Below are 6,787 nucleotides of genomic sequence, written 5' to 3' on the forward strand. Positions count from 1 at the left end.
CCAGGAACATCCCTGGCGGTCCAGAGGTTAAGACTCTGAACTCTCAATGCAGGAGCCCGGGTTCCATGCCAGGTCAGAGAACTAGATCCCACATGTCACAGTTGAGACCCAGCACAGACAAATAAATAAAAACAAATACTGTTAAAAAAAAAACAAAACAAGAGATCTCATGCCCACCCAGTCCACTGCTCCTCCCGCCACGGGCTGCAGTGCTGGCCTGGGCATCAGGACACCCATTTTTGGTTGGTTGCAGGATCTGGGCTGTTTATTCCACCTCAGAGAGTTACAGTAAAGATCAAATGATAACGCCTGATTTCAGGACCTTGTAAAATGTAATGTTGTTCCTTTTCTTTTTAAAGAGCTAGGTGCAGAGAAGGCTTGTTGGCACTTGCTGATGGCTAACTGTTGAAATGCGTTTTACTGCTGGTTTCTTAGCGGGTGAAGTCTAGACGGGCACAGCTGTGCCAAATGGCTGTGGTGTGTTGTTTTGAATTTTGTCACTTCAGATCACTAATAACCCACTTACACACTAAGTAGGCACTTATTCATACACAGAACAATTCTTATGCAAGGCTCAACCTGCCATCTGGTGCCTTCCTGAATTATGCTAATTAGAAAGCACAGAGCTATGCAGTGGCAGAGTGGCCTGGAAAAGTCCCAACAATTGCTTAAAGGTAGAGAGATGGCATTCTGGAGCCCGTTTGGAAGGCAAAGTACTAGCTAGTACTTTGTAATGGAGCATGCGCTTATCCTTTGTCTAAGGGAAGAGTTTGTCTCGATTTACCAGTGTCTTTTGGTTAAATGATGAAATGACCTTCCTGCAGACTTCTCTCCTCCATCAGGGCCTTGCTGTCTCTGATTTATGGAAGATAGACAGACAGACAGACAACACATTCACCCAGACCTATCTGATTCCAAAGGCTTTTCTAAAGACCTAGTACCCACCCATTAGGTGGGTACTATTTATATATATCTATGGTGGGTGCATGCATGCACATTCAGTCATGTCTGACTCCTTGTGACCCCATGGGCTCCTCTGTCAATGGAATTTTCCAGGCGAGAATACTGGAGGGGGTTGTCATTTCCTCCTCCAGGGGATCTAACCCATGTCTCTTGCATCTTCTGCACTGGCAGGCAGATTCTTTACCAGTTGAGCCACCGGAAGCCCCAGTATCTGAATCTATATTGGTACCTCTATAGCTATACCGACATTGTACAGGAGACAGGAATCAAGACCATCCCCAAGAAAATGAAATGCAAAAAAGCAAAATGGATGTCTGACGAGGCCTTACAAATTGCTGTGAAAAGAAGAGAAGCAAAAAGCAAAGAAGAAAAGGAAAGATTTGAATGCAGAGTTCCAAAGAATAGCAAGGAGCGATAAGAAAGCCTTCCTTGGCAATCAATGCAAAGAAATAAAGGAAAACAATAGAATGGGAAAGACTAGAGATCTCTTCAAGAAAATTAGAGACACCAAGGGAACATTTCATGCAAAGATGGGCTCAATAAAAGACAAAAATGGTATGGACCTAACAGAAGTAGAAGATATTGAGAAGAGGTGGCAAGAATACACAGAAGAACTGTACAAAAAAGATCTTCATGACCCAGATAATCACGATGGTGTGATCACTCACAGTAACCTAGAGCCAGACATTCTGGAATGTAAAGTCAAGCAGGCCTTAGAAAGCATCACTACAAACAAAGCTAGTGGAGGTGATGGAATTCCAGTTGAGCTATTTCAAATCTTAAAAGATGATGCTGTGAAAGTGCTGCACTCAATATGCCAGCAAATTTGGGAAACTCAGCAGTGGCCACAGGACTAGAAAAGGTCAGTTTTCCTTCCAATCCCAAAGAAAGGCAATGCCAAAGAATGATCAAACTACCACACAATCGCACTCATCTCACACGCTAGTAAAATAATGTTCAAAATTCTCCAAGCCAGACTTCAGCAATACATGAACCATGAACTTCCAGATGTTCAAGCTGGATTTAGAAAAGGCAGAGGAACCAGAGATCAAATTGCCAACATCTGTTGGATCATCAAAAAAGCAAGAGAGTTCCAAAAAAACATCTATTTCTGCTTTATGGACTATGCCAAAGCCTTTGACTGTGTGGAGCACAATAAACTGTGGAAAATTCTGAAAGAGATGGGAATACCAGACCACCTGACTTGCCTCATGAGAAACCTGTATGCAGGTCAGGAAGCAACAGTTAGAACTAGACATGGAACAACAGACTGGTTCCAAATAGGAACAGGAGTACATCAAGGCTGTATATTGTCACCATGCTTATTTAAATTATGTGCAGAGCCCATCATGAGAAACGCTGGGCTGGAAGAAGCACAAGCTGGAATCAAGATTGCCGGGAGAAATATCAATAACCTCAGATACTCAGATGACACCACCCTTATGCCAGAAAGTGAAGAAGAACTAAAGAGCCTTTTGATGAAAGTGAAGGAGGAGTGTGAAAAAGTTGGCTTAAAGCTCAACATTCAGAAAACTAAGATTATGGCATCTGGTCCCATCACTTCATGGCAAATAGATGGGGAAACAGTGGGAAGAGTGGCTTTTTTATGAGCTCCAAAATCACTGCAGATGGTGATTGCAGCCATGAAATTAAAAGACGTTTACTCCTTGGAAGGAAAGTTATGACCAACCTAGACAGCATATTAAAAAGCAGAGACATTACTTTGTCAACAAAGGTCTGTCTAGTCAAGGCTATGGTTTTTCCAGTAGTCATGTATGGATGTGAGAGTTGGACTATAAAGAAAGCTGAGTGCTGAAGAATTAATGCTTTTGAACTGTGGTGTTGGAGAAGACTCTTGAGAGTCCCTTGGACTGCAAGGAGATCCAACTAGTCCATCCTAAAGGAAATCAGTCCTGGGTGTTCATTGGAAGGACTGATGTTGAAGCTGAAACTCCAATACTTTGGCCACCTGATGCAAAAAGCTGACTCATTTGTAAAGACTCTGATGCTGGGAAAGATTGAAGGCAGAGAGGAGAAGGGGATGACAGAGGATGAGATGGTTGGATGGCATCACCAACTCAATGGACATGGGTTTGGGTAGACTCCAGGAGTTGGTGATGGACAGGGAGGACTGGTGTGCTGTGGTTCATGGGGTCACAAAGAGTCAGACACAACTGAACGACTGAACTGAGAACTGGAACAGATATATCTATCTATACTTATAGATCAATAAATAGATGTGAAGAGAGAGAAGCCACACAGTCAATGCTTCCCAGGGTCATCCTGATTCCAAGTCTCATACATGTGTTTACTCAATTTTGAATCCCAACTTTTTATTTGAAAAATGCACTCACCATACCTATACACCCTTTCAGGGATAGGCCAACAGATGTTACTGAGATAAAGAAGAGGAAAATACCCTTCCGATTTTCAAAGCTAGACAGACAGAAATCACAATGGCTAGAAATCACAATGTAGCCAGCCTACATGTTGGTCTTCTACACTTGTTGCTGCCCTTAAACGTGTTGGTTGGTTTGGAAGGGTGAGTGCACTGGAGCAGGCATGTGATGGGATCTCTCTGCTAAAAGAACTGCTCCACCACAATGGCATCCACAATCACACATAGTCACCAAAACAGCCTGGGTGTGACAGTAGAGGTATGTAGTATTTCTTTCTGGACATACAAACACTAATTAGAATTCCTGTACTGGTCTGCTAGGACTGCCTAAGCAATGTACTGTAGCCTGGTGTGTGGTCTAAAATAGACATTCATTTTTCTCAGTTCTGGAGATTAGAAGTTCAAAGTCAAGGTGCCAGAATGGCAGGTCCTAGTGAGAGGTCTCCTCCTGGCTTCTCCCTCTCTCCCTACATTATGTGTGTGTGCGGTGGGGGAAGACAGAGACAGCCAGACAGACAGGAGACAGAGAGAAAACAAGCTCTTCAGTGTCTCTTCCCATCAGGGCATTAATCCCATCATAAGGATCCCACCCTCATAACCTCATCTCAATTATCTCCCCAAAGGCCCCCTCTCCAAGTCCATCACATGGGGGTTTGGATTTTAACACAGGAGCTTGAGAGTGGACACAATTCAGTCCACAGCAGTTCTCAATTTAAAAGAGATTTTCAAAATCTTGAAAAATACCCGTTTCTTACAGCTCCACTCTCCAGATCATGAGATGACCAAACTTTCCCTGGAAAGGGCAAAGAGTTGATAGTTTCTGTTTTGCAGATCATGTGGTCTGTAGGGTAGTGCGTGTTTGAATAAGAGGGGATCTGCCTGTGTGCTTTGATATTTAACTTCATAAGTGAAAGTAGCTCAGTCGTGTCCAACTCTTTACAATCCCATGGGCTATACAGTCCATGGAATTCTCCAGGCCAGAATACTGGCGTGAGTAGCCTTTCCCTCCTCTAGGGGATCTTCCCAACCCAGGGATCGAACCCAGGTCTCCCACATTGCAGGTGGATTCTTTACCAGCTTAGCCACAAGGCAAGCCCCAAAATACTGGAGTGGGTAGCCTATCCCTTCTACATCTTCTGTAACATCGTAAGCACACATGTAAAAGACCTAAGAAGCCATGTTTAAGGAGATGACCACCACCCTCCCCGCCCCAGATCTCTTGGGCAGGTATGCTAAACAAGAAGACGGAGAGGCGGCACCTGGGGCAGGTGTGCGGCTGCTCAGGAGCGGATTTGAATCTGGCAGCCGATCTCCAGGCTCCCAGCCCAGGGGGCGGCCCAGCGCCTTGTAAAGAGCGCTTGCCCTGGGGACAGACTCCCTCAGGAAATTCTCGCCCCACCTGCCTCTCGACAGCCCAAGCCCCACACAAACCCCCACCCCACCCCCGGCATCGGCTGCATGATGACAGAGGGTTCTGGGAGCCCGCCACCCGCAACAGGCAGAACAGGGTAGGAGTTGGGTGTGAACCAGGAGGTACTGGGCCACATTTTCTCTAGGAAGTCTCCCTGTGAGCCGCTTTAGACAGGGGATTGGGTGGGGGTCGCTCAACTGTGACCAGCAGGAGGCCTCAGGAGCCCTGCCTGCTGGCCGCCCGCGTCCTCTGTCACAGGGTCACTGCCCGGGGAGGTGGGGCACTGGCTTGGGAAGCTGTCTGGAGATGACGCTCCCTGGAGCCCAAATTCAAGGAGCCGAAGGATCAACCGCACATTTTACTTCCTGCACCTTATTTTCAGCCTCAAACAACTTTATCAAGTTTTATCACGGGGTGCAGTTGACAAGTGACTGGGAGCTAACAGACATCTGGCTGGACCAGTTGGTACCCAGAATTCCTCCTCCCTCCCATCACCATCGTCCCCCCAGTTCTCACTGGCACCCCTGGCCCCTGCTTGGCTCAGACAAATGGCCTGATGAACCAGAGGCAGCAGGTGATCACCCTTGGCTGGGGCGGGTCTGCTCATCACACATGTCAGCTCCCTAAACCTCAATGGGTCCCCGCCAGGCTCAGCAGACACTCCTGGCTTCTCCCAGGTGTGATGCCCAGAAGGGTTTTCTGCATCCAGGAGTTGACTGGGGACAGGAGAAGAGACGCAGATGTCAATCACATTGCTATGTGAAAATCCAAGCAAAAGCCTTCTTTTCTATTGGGTCCAGGTGTGTGAGATTAGGGCTGGCGCATTTGCTTTTTTTTTTTTTCAATCAGAGAATTCTTCTGAGATTCAAAGGAAGGGGAAATAAACACAGCACCTCACCTGACGCAGGCACGTTACACGTTCCTGCCGCATTCTAGAGGAGCCCCTTGTCCCTGTGGGTTGAGTGGGGCCCTGGTGTGTGCCTGAGCATACCTGCTGGGCTGGTCATGCTGATGTTCAGTTCAGTCACTCAGCCATGTCCAACTCTTTTCTACCCCATGGACTGCAGCACGCCAGGCCTCCCTGTCCATCACTAACTCCTGGAGCTTACTCAAACTCATGTCCATTGAGTTGGTAATACCATCCAACCATCTCATCCTCTGTTGTCCCCTTCTTCTCCCACCATCAATCTTTCCTAGCATCAGGGTCTTTTCAAATGAGTCAGTTCGTCCCATCAGGTGGCCAAAGTATTTGAAGTTTCAGCATCAGCATCAGTCCTTCCTGGCCTTAATCTATAACCATCTCAGAAAGAGGTCCCTAGGATGGTAGATGCTTTGGCTGGGCCCTCAGGGGTAACGTGAAACAGCTAGAAACCACCTTCCTGCCTCCTGACCCTCTTGGGGGTTGCACAGGAACAGGTCTGAAGGCCCTGAGCTCCTGCCTCACCCACATTTCCAACACATCTGCCCCAGGGTCTTAGGTGCCAGGTGATGATCCTGATGCCGTGTCCACTTGCAAAAACTCCTAAATGCCATCCCAGCATGACCCAAAGCTATGCTGCCTGTGAGGAATGGGTAAGGGAAATTTAACTTGGATTGAAAGAAGGGTGTTATCAAAGAGGCTGGAAGTTCTGGAGGGCTTCCTTGCCTCCCTGCTGGCAAGCCCCCTACAGCTCGGGGCCAGAGAGGCCACCTGCCCCTCCTTCCTCTCCAGGCCCTGGCTCACTCCATGCTCCAAGCAGGGGAGAAGGAAGGAGAAAGGAAAAGAGGGTGGACTGGGTTGAACAGTGTCCCCATCAAAATCTAGGTCCACTGGAAACAGACCCAATAAGAAAGTCCTATTTGGACTTACCGAGAACCATGCAGGCCTCTTGAATGAGCTTAATGGTGATGATGTCATCATACACTGTGTAAGTCATGAAGGTGTCTTGCACATCTGCAGAAGCTCCGAAAGATAAATCACAGTGCCATGGAAACCCAGCAACTGGAGTTCTGCCCCAGGAATACATCCATCGACC

Source organism: Cervus canadensis, chromosome 9, assembly GCF_019320065.1.
Source record: "Cervus canadensis isolate Bull #8, Minnesota chromosome 9, ASM1932006v1, whole genome shotgun sequence".
Taxonomy (NCBI): domain Eukaryota; kingdom Metazoa; phylum Chordata; class Mammalia; order Artiodactyla; family Cervidae; genus Cervus; species Cervus canadensis.